This window comes from Neofelis nebulosa, chromosome 5 (assembly GCF_028018385.1).
Source record: "Neofelis nebulosa isolate mNeoNeb1 chromosome 5, mNeoNeb1.pri, whole genome shotgun sequence".
In the NCBI taxonomy this organism is placed as follows: domain Eukaryota; kingdom Metazoa; phylum Chordata; class Mammalia; order Carnivora; family Felidae; genus Neofelis; species Neofelis nebulosa.
Genome location: NC_080786.1, coordinates 134,902,071 through 134,912,667, shown reverse-complemented (window position 1 = coordinate 134,912,667; position 10,597 = coordinate 134,902,071). Strand labels below are relative to the sequence as shown.

The 10,597-nt window shown below is 33.3% G+C and overlaps 1 pseudogene; it reads right to left on the bottom strand.

The window, feature by feature from the left end:
* Window positions 1-3,794: 3,794 nt before the first annotated feature.
* Window positions 3,795-5,993, bottom strand: LOC131512722 (NADH-ubiquinone oxidoreductase chain 6-like; annotated as a pseudogene).
* Between the last annotated feature and the right edge of the window lie 4,604 nt (window positions 5,994-10,597).

Sequence of the window (10,597 nt, the reverse complement as noted above, 5' to 3'; positions counted from 1 at the left end):
CAGGTATGTTGAAGACACATAAAACAGATAATTTCTAAATGGTTTCTTGGTGGATTAGAAAAAGCAAAAAGTAAATCAACATTTGCATTTCAAGCTTATAGAGAGGTGGAGAAAAATGTAAGATATAAAAGCATAGATAAAATTTTTAGGAATGTTTTGCTTTTGACACTAAAAAATAGGAAAATATTAAAGAAAAATTTCTGTCTCTTTAACAGGCAATAATTTTCTCTCTTGTTTTGAGATATATTATGAAAATGTACTTTCTTTATGCTAAGCAAGCCCTAAGGCAGCTGTAAATCTTGGTGCCAAAAGACCTTTCGCCCTTAGCAAACTTATCTTCGAGTTCCATATCCAAAGGATGGCAACATGTATCAAAGCTTTCAGCAACTTAAATTTTCCTTTGGCTGAATCTAATTTTTTTAAAGTTTATTTATTTATTTGAGAGAGAGAGAGACAGAGAGAGACAACATGAGTGAGCACTAGTAGGGGAGGGGCAGAGAGATTGGGAGAAAGAGAGAATCCCAAGCAGGCTCTACACTGTTATCACAGAGCTCGACATGGGGCTCAATCTCATGAACCGGGAGATCATGGCCTGAGCTGACTGAGCCACCCAGGTGCCCCAGAATCTAATTTTTTAATGCCATTTTTACCTATTGTACATTTTCTAATTTTCCTTTAAATTATAACTGCTAATCATCAGTACACTTTTCTATGTCAAATGATATCTTTTATAAAAGAAAATGTTTATATTTATGTCGGTTTTATTATGTTTAAGTTGAAAGAATTCACTAAAAAAAGAGCAACTTTCATAATGATAATATTAGATATATTTTAAAAGAAATGGTAACACTAATTTATTAACTGGAACATATAGTTCTTATTATATAAGACGTAGGGAATGACTTAACCGATCACCAGGAAAGGGGAACATCTCATTAACAGCAAAAATGTATGCATGTTAAGATATGCATAGTAATTTGTTACAGGGGTGGACAAAGGACAGTCCATGGACTAATCATGCCTACTGTCTGTTTTTATAAACTTTTGTTGAAACATAGCCACACCTATTTGTTTATGTATTGTCCACGGCTGATTTTCTGCTAAAATGACAGTTAAGTAGTTGCCATAGAGATGTATGGCTAGCAAAGCCTAAAATATTCCATACTTGGCCTTTTAGAAAAAGTTTACCAAATCCTGTTTTAATAATAAGTATTTTTCCACTTATATAAATTACAGTTTAAAAGTTATAAGACATATAGCTATTCCTAATTCAATATAACAAACATTTATGGAAAGTGTATCTCTATAATTGTTATAATATGTGCCTCTCCATATGAAGGCATTGAACCAAAAATAAAGAAGGAAATATGGATAAACTATCTTTTCTTTTTCTAAATGTAGCCATATGTGCAATCTTGTTTATCATATTATTTAAAGCAACTTTGATATCATATTTTGTTAGTTATAAAAACTGTATCTTAAAATTTTGTGTTCAATTTAAGAATTCAAACGTGCCTTCATTTGCTTTTTATGAAAGCCATTATTTATCCTTGCTGAGGTGTTGAGAATTCTTAAATTTTTACAAAAGGAAGTATTTTGTTCTCTAATTAAATTTTATACTCTTCCTTCGTATAAATAACTACACTGTAAGGTACTATTGGGTGATTTTACAATTTCATTTTTCATGCAAAACATTACTTTTTGTTAAGAGATCCATTAGACAATGCCACAATCTGCATGTTTTTTGTGTGTAGGAACCGATACATAGAACAATAGATAATATACAGTAGATATTCATTTTTGCATATTAAATATCTAGCATAAAACCTTAAAACATATTGATAATACATAAATTTTATTAAAATAGCTTAGTTAAAAATAAAAGTGATTTCTTCTGGAAAGTCATTTTCTTTTTATAATATTTTGAGGAAAACAACAGAAAAAAATCTAAAAATCAGAAAGATAGCCATAGGATCTAAGCTTATAAAATTTCTGTTGAAAAGTCTATAATACCATTTTACAAATATCTGTTTATAAATCATGACTTCTTTCAATCAATGAATGTTGTAAGATCTGATTCAACATTAAAATCAAACATTGCTTATGAAGTGGAGACATACTTCACTAGCCACAGTTACAAATAGCAAAGAAATTAGAATCTTGGTTTGGATGTGATTATCTATCTCTCAGTAGATTAGCTCTCACTAATACTCAAATGGTGGATAACTGTGTTAACCAAGTAGTTAAGAATAAAACAGCCCAAACCTGTGAGAACTGTGTGCCTATTAGGAGACTTTTTATTTTTAGAAAATTCCTTATTTTGTACAATGGTTCTCAAATCTGTATAATTTTTTGTTTTCCTTCTGGGGACATTTTTGACGGTCACAACTTAGGTCTGGGGGCAAGTGATCCTAGGATATAAAAAGTAGAGGCAGGGATATTGCTAAGCATCCTACAATGCACAGATGATCCCACAGTAAATATTACCCATCCTTCCAAATGAGAAACACTGTTTTAGAAAATTTAATAATGGATTTTCTTATACTGAGCAAGTTTCTTTCAAAGCTCTGTTTATTAAAGACTTCAATACATTTTAGAGCATAGAGTAGTAGCTGACAAGTCTTCTATTGGTACTTTGGTTGTAAAATAGCATTGTAACATTTAATCAATCCAGAATTTGAGTACCAAATGGTGTCAAACTGGTGCCTAATTAGCTTTCAGCAATTAGCATCTTTCCTTGACCCACTATGTTTATTATTAAGACTGAAAACAATTCATATGTAAAACATGGTTAAACATAAATTCAAGCCAATTTTAGAGCTGTTAATATATACTAAAAATGTGGCAAACATTTCAGCTTCAAATCCATTAAATGTATAAAGATATAGAATCTTAAACTCTCTTCTCACAAAATTCAATTCATCTCAACGAATCTGTTTAATCTTTAAAGTGACAAAATGTTTTGCTGTGATATCATGGAGAATATGTTATGTACATAAAATGTAATTAAGGACATTTTGTTGAATTAAAGGAAAGGACCAAGGATTTATGTAAACACATTGAATAAACACTTTAAAAGTTGAGGAATAATTATTTGATTTTTGTTGAAATGCTTAAAATTTTTCTGTCATGTATATTTTCAGTAAAATTTAATTGTGTTGGTTTATTTTTCTAAATGAACTTTGTGTTTGAAAAGAAACTCTCATCTCTTCCTTTTTAAATACATATGGTGTATTTAAATACCATAAAAGCAGAAATTTTCACAGAGGAAAATTTTAACATGCTTGAGTTTCACAGTTTCTTGATTTTGCAGATAGATGCTCTTATTGGTTTTGGACATTATTAGTCATCTCTTCAAATATTTCTTCTTTCTCATTCTCTCTGTTTTCTCCTTGTGGAAATCTATTTTACCCATTGTAAAATTTTCAAGATTTTGTATGCTTTTTATACTCTATTATTTTATTTTAAATATATATTCTTCTCCTTTTTTTCCAATTTGAAAATTTTCCAGTGACCTGTCCTCCATTTTGGTAATCCTTATTCTACAAGACCCAATCTGTTTTTTTCAACCACTCGTTTTAGCATTTTTGATTCTCATACACATTCTAATTATCTGCTGAAATCGATCATTCTTCCTCTTATTTGTTCACTTCTTCTGACTTCATTTGCAAATTAATCATATTTATTTCAATAACATTATCTGTTATTGATCTGCCACATCCCTTAAAGCTGCCTACAGTACTCGAATTATATTCTTTGCACTCCTAGGACAACCCCGATTCAATTCCTTGAACCTAATCAATGAAAATAATCCCCACCTTATCAATTCCATCAAACGTCTCTTAATTGGAAGCATTTTTGCAGGATACCTAATTTCCTATAATATCCCCCCAACAACTATCCCACAAATAACTATACCCCATTATCTGAAACTAACTGCCCTCGCCGTGACTACCACAGGCTTTATCCTGGCATTAGAACTCAACCTCGCGGCTAAAAACTTAAAATTGAAATACCCCTCAAACCTTTTTAAGTTCTCTAACCTCCTAGGGTACTTTCCAATCGTAATACACCGCCTCCCATCAACAATAAGCCTAACTGTAAGCCAAAAATCCGCATCGATACTATTAGATATAATCTGACTAGAAAATGTATTACCAAAATCCATCTCTTATTTCCAGATAAAAATGTCAACTGTCGTATCTAATCAGAAAGGGCTAGTTAAACTCTACTTTCTATCTTTCATAATCACCTTAACCCTTCGCTTACTTTTACTTAATTTCCACGAGTAACTTCTATAATCACTAATACACCAATAAGCAAGGACCAACCAGTGACAACCACTAGTCAAGTTCCATAACTATATAGTGCTGCAATTCCCATGGCCTCTTCACTAAAAAACCCTGAATCACCTGTATCATAAATCAACCAATCACCTGCACCATTAAACTTAAATACAATCTCAACCTCATCTTCTTTTAAAATATAGCAAGCAGTTAACAATTCTGCTAACACTCCCGTAATAAACATCCCTAGCACAGCTTTATTAGACGTCCACGCCTCAGGATAAGACTCAGTAGCCATAGCGGTAGTATATCCAAACACTACAAGTATACCCCCAAATAAATTTAAAAAAAAAACATTAAACCTAAAAATGATCCCCCAAAATTTAACACAATACCACAACCAATACCACCAGCCACAATCAAACCAAACCCACCATAAATAGGAGAAGGCTTTGAAGAAAAACTTACAAAGCTCACCACAAAAATTGTACTTAAAATAAATACAATGTATGTTATCATTATTCTCACATGGAATTTAACCATGACCAATGATATGAAAAACCATCGTTGTATTTCAACTACAAGAACTTAATGACCAACATTCGAAAATCACACCCCCTCATTAAAATCATCAATCACTCATTCATCGATTTGCCCACTCCATCCAATATCTCAGCATGATGAAACTTCGGCTCCCTACTAGGAGTCTGTCTAATCCTACAAATTCTCACCGGCCTCTTCCTAGCCATACATTACACATCAGACACAATAACCGCCTTCTCATCAGTTACCCATATCTGCCGTGACGTTAACTATGGCTGAATTATCCGATGTATACATGCTAACGGAGCTTCCATATTCTTTATCTGCCTATACATGCACGTAGGACGAGGAATATACTACGGCTCCTACACTTTCTCAGAAACATGAAACATTGGAATCGTACTACTATTTGCAGTCATAGCCACAGCCTTCATAGGATACATCCTACCATGAGGTCAAATGAGCAACCGTAATTACCAACCTCCTGTCAGCAATCCCATACATCGGAACCAACCTAGTAGAATGAATCTGAGGCGGCTTCTCAGTAGACAAAGCCACCCTAACACGATTCTTCGCCTTCCACTTTATCCTTCCATTCATCGTCTCAGCCCTATCAGCAGTACACCTCCTATTTCTCCATGAAACAGGATCTAATAACCCCTCAGGAGTAACATCCGACTCAGATAAAATTCCATTCCACCCATACTACACAATCAAAGACATCCTGGGCCTCCTAGTATTAATCTTAACACTCATGCTACTGGTCCTATTTTCGCCAGATCTGCTAGGAGACCCAGACAACTACATCCCTGCCAACCCCCTAAACACCCCTCCCCACATCAAACCCGAATGATACTTCCTATTCGCATACGCAATTCTCTGATCCATCCCCAACAAACTAGGAGGAGTCCTAGCCCTAGTCCTTTCCATCCTAGTCCTAGCAATTATTCCCATCCTCCACACCTCTAAACAACGAGGAATAATGTTCCGACCACTAAGCCAATGCTTATTCTGATTCCTGGTAGCAGACCTCCTAACCCTAACATGAATTGGCGGCCAACCTGTAGGACACCCCTTTATCACTATCAGCCAACTAGCTTCCGTCCTATACTTCTCAACCCTCCTAATTCTAATACCCATCTCAGGCATTATTGAAAACCGTCTCCTTAACTTCCTTATCTATATCATGTCTAGAGATGCTTCTTGTGTCTATATTTCTGTCTTACTCATTAGTAATTTCTTGCCTCATGTCTATAATATTCTGGACATAGTGTATAAAACAACTGTTTAAGATCTAGATGTTCTATCTTGCACAAGAGATGGTTCTCTTTTTACTCTGTGAAGCAGATGGAATGAATGACTGATCAACTTAATCCAATTGGGTGTTGGTCACGGGGACCTTTCAGTTCTAGTAGTCTGAGTCTACTTTTAATTTTTCCCATTCCTTGTACTTGACCCTCTCTGGCTTTTGGTTGGTGGATATGATTTTCTGAAAGAGAAGGGCAGGTTGACTTCTGCCTTTTATATGTTCTTGGTAACACTTTAAGACTCCAAAATCATAGAGCTTCAAAACCTGGCAAATGATTTAAGCATAGAATTGTGGTATTTCTTAAATAAACACAAACTACAGAGATCTTAGAATTACAGTAAAAAGAGCTGTTTTTCCTTAAACATTTGTGAAAGTAAGTTGCAGATCTGATGCCTCAAATAGATTACTATAAACTTTGTGTTTTAAAGAACATGTGCTTATATAATGTAATCACCTGTTATGATATGATCATCAAAGACAAAAAACTAACATGAACATGTTATTGCTATATAATCCACAAGTTTCTATCTAGTTTGACAACTGTAACAATAATGTCTTGTTAACAAAGTCAGTCTGTCATAAACTTCTTAAGCTTATCTTGATTTTCATGAATTTGACACAGTTTATGCCCCACCCCCTCTCTCTTTTTGTAGATTATCCCCTAAGTAGTGCTTCTTAGTGGGTAGTTTCAGGTTATGCATCTTTGCGTGAATATCCTAGAAGTGATGTTGAAATCTTTTGAATGCATTCTATCAGATGGCACACAATTTCAAATTGTTTCATCAGTTCACTTAGATCACTAGATTACAGTAATGTCTGCTAGGATTTTTAATTATACAGTCACTATTTTTTTCTTTTTAAAACTAATTATTTTTATATAGAAATATTTTGAAACTGCATAAATATAAGTTTTTGCTTATAAAAGTTTCCACACATTTATTTTTATTCATTGTATCTTCGTGGACACATTGTTTTCTATATTTTTCAATGAATTGTAATTTGTTGCCTCAATTATTTATCTTGAAACTCAGATTGTTCTTAATTTGACTAGTGTTAGCTTCTGTGTCCGTTCAATGTATTCTGCTATTTCTCTTTCTTTCTTTCTTTCTTTCTTTCTTTCTTTCTTTCTTTCTTTCTTTCTTTCCTTCTTTCTTTCTCCCTCTCTCTCTCTCTCTTTCTTTCTTTCTTTCTTTCTTCCTTTCTTTTTCTTTCCCTTTCTTTCTTTCTTTCTTTCATATCCTTGCTGTCTGGTACAAAATGATGTTTCCAGTATCATCTTGTACTTTTCTGGTACAAGGCTTAGAATCAGTCATTCCTCCAAGGAGCCTTGCTGTTTGCCTTATAGAAGCCAAGATGTAGGCAGTAGCTAGACTCAAAACTGCTGGCCTCTTGCTGCTTTTAGGCATTCTCAAGAGACAAAGCCAGGGCCATATATATCTGTGCATATGTATATGAACACATAAACTTAAATCAGTGTGTGTGCCTGATTTGCAAGTCCACACTAAAACCTCAATTCTACTATAATTGTATATCATATGTAGTTACTCTAAAATTTCATGTATGCATCAAATTCTACAATAAGTTATCAAAGATTTCGATTACTTTTATTTAGATAGAAAAATAAAAATTATAATAAACACTGATTTAAAGCATACAAATTCATTGTGGAGGTCCCTAACTATTCATATCTATAACCATTTCTTTAAATACTCTTAAATACATGTTTATAAATTTGAATATTGTTCATTTTATTGCAGATTTAATTTGTATATTCTTGCTGACAAAGACTCAGTAAAGGATATGATGCTTGAGTTATTCTGTAATGGGTTAGTGTAACAAGCCTCAAAAATTAAATACATACAATGATAAAATTGCAGCATCCATTGTTTTTTAATGTCTTCATCATTGGAGGCTTCCTGCACTTTGCTTGCTTAAGAGAACATACACGATTTTATATAACGTTTGCTTCATTTTACAAAGATCTGATGTACAATGAAGGAACTAAGTATTATTTTCTCCTACTTCTTTCCCGTGATTCTTTAAGAACAAACCCAATGTTTCCAAACTACAATTATATTCTAATTTGATTTAAATAAAGCAATCTGAATGCTGTTTTCATTTCTTCCCTTAGGGACCAAAAAAAAAAAAAAATTAAAAAGAAGTGTTCAGTGATGGTATCATTCCCAGTGCTATTGTGTTCAGTGCCCAGGTTTAACATTCTTTGTCTCATTACAATTTTATACTCCATGGTATTTTCAAACACCAGAGAGAGTATTGATAATTATCTTAATATTTTAAGAGTCTACTCAAAATGATCCTTTTAAGAAAGAAAGTACTAAGCCATAATAGAAAGCCAAATGCTAAAATAAACTTGAAATTGTTTAACCACTCTTGAAATCTTAAAAGCTTACACATAACAATGGTACATCTCATGATTTTTCTGAAGTTGTAGTATTGTTGATTCATATATACCTAATTTCCAAGTATAGGTTAAATTTGCACTTTCATTCCCACACATTTAGGCATTTTTCGGAATTATTAAAAGATCTTACTGCTGTCAGAATAAACATGCCAAAGTATTTTATTTTAAACATTTATTTGTCTCTACATTTATTTCTTAATTCACCTCTTGATTATTTCATTCCATGCTATTTACTGGCTATTTATTTTGCCTCAGGCATTATACTTTTGCTGGGAATATGAAGGCGAATAGAAGTTATTTATTCCTGAAAGTACCTCAGTTCAGTGAGGAAAGCTATAAATAATTAACTAATTTTATACAAAGTCCCCTTTCTGATCATCATTATTCACCGAGCAGGTACATATTTCGTGTTAGTTTCATATTATACCTTTCACATTAATTTCCAATATTTCTACACAACAAGACTCCAGGATTGTTGGGAAAAGATCCTACTGTTCCCTCTTTGTAGCATGCTCATCCTTGCTCTTTGGATTTTGCTCATTTGTTTCTTGACCCATTTTTTCATCTCCACCTGCATAAATCTTACCATTTCTTCAACAAAGCCCTCCTCAAATTTCATTTACTTTGGGATCAATGGTGATCTCTCTCATTTCATCTCACTCTCAATAACTCATAATTTAGCAATCCGTTATTCTCTAATCAGATGGACAACTAACATGTAATAACTTTGTGATCTTGCATCATTCCTGGCTTTTCTACTTTATCATTCATTTTCTACTCTGAGTTCCATGACTTGGATTTTCAGAGAATTTGTTCTACTTTGTGACCTTGCCTGATAGTTAAGAAAAAGAATGTAGGCTTTAATGGAGGTTTTTTGAGGATTTAAACAGAAGCTGGAATAAAGTTCAATGAAGTCTATGTAAATGTAATTATTCTTTTGTCTCCTCTATCTATAGACAGCAACTTCTGCAAAGAAACTGGGACTATTTGAAAATATTTACACCAACCTTAAACAGACAGCGTGAAAAGGTAGAACATTTTCAGAACATTTCAGGTAGAAATGTGTCAGAACATTTATGATTTAAAGAATCATGTAACACACTGCACTCTAATGATAATAATTCTGAAATTTATGGCTTGAGACTCTGGTAAATAGAAATTACTCAAAAAACCAACTGGGGTATGGGGCACTTGGGTGTTTCGGTTGGTTGAGCATCTGACTTTGATTTTGGGTCAGGTTTTCATCTTACAATTAATGGGTTTGAGTCCCGCGTTGGGCTCTGTGCTGAAGGTGCGGAGTCTGCTTGGGATTCTCTCTCTCCCTCTCTCTCTGCCCCTCCCCTGCTCTCTCTCTCTCTCTTTCAAAATAAATAAACTTAAAAAAAACAATTTGGGTAAATGGAGGATGCAGTAAGGAATTGCATACAAAATAAATTTACTTTTTTACTCCATATTTGATGTTTGAAAGAACTAGAGAATACTAAGTCACATGAATGGAAACTGAACTCAGTGTGCATATGGATGCTCTTAAATAGGACAGGCAGTTATCAAACTATTAATTCATTAAGAATATATTGAAAATATTCCAGAAAGAGATATATTGTATTCAATAAAAATATTGCAAGCTGAAGTAGCAAAAATTGACAGTACAATGTAAATTATGTTTTTTTATGTTCCATATTCTATCATAGATTCTGCGATGTGTGTGTGTGGGTGTGTGTGTGTGTGTGTGTGTGTGACAGATTGAGAGAGAGAGAGAGACAGAGTGAGAGATGGTGTTTGTATAATTTATTTCCCAAATGATATTTGATATCTCCGAGCCAAATTTTAGGATAAATTTAACTTCTGTTATTTGTATAGCGATTGAAATAGAATTATCATGATCGCCTAAAAATGTGAGCATTCATTTATTTCTCATTTTCTCCTCATCCACTTGGAACTTCAGTGCAAACTAGATGTCATTTTAAAATGCATAATGTAAAGTTAAATTGCCAACCAATTCAGTATGATATTTGAGTACATATAGGGAAAATGTAA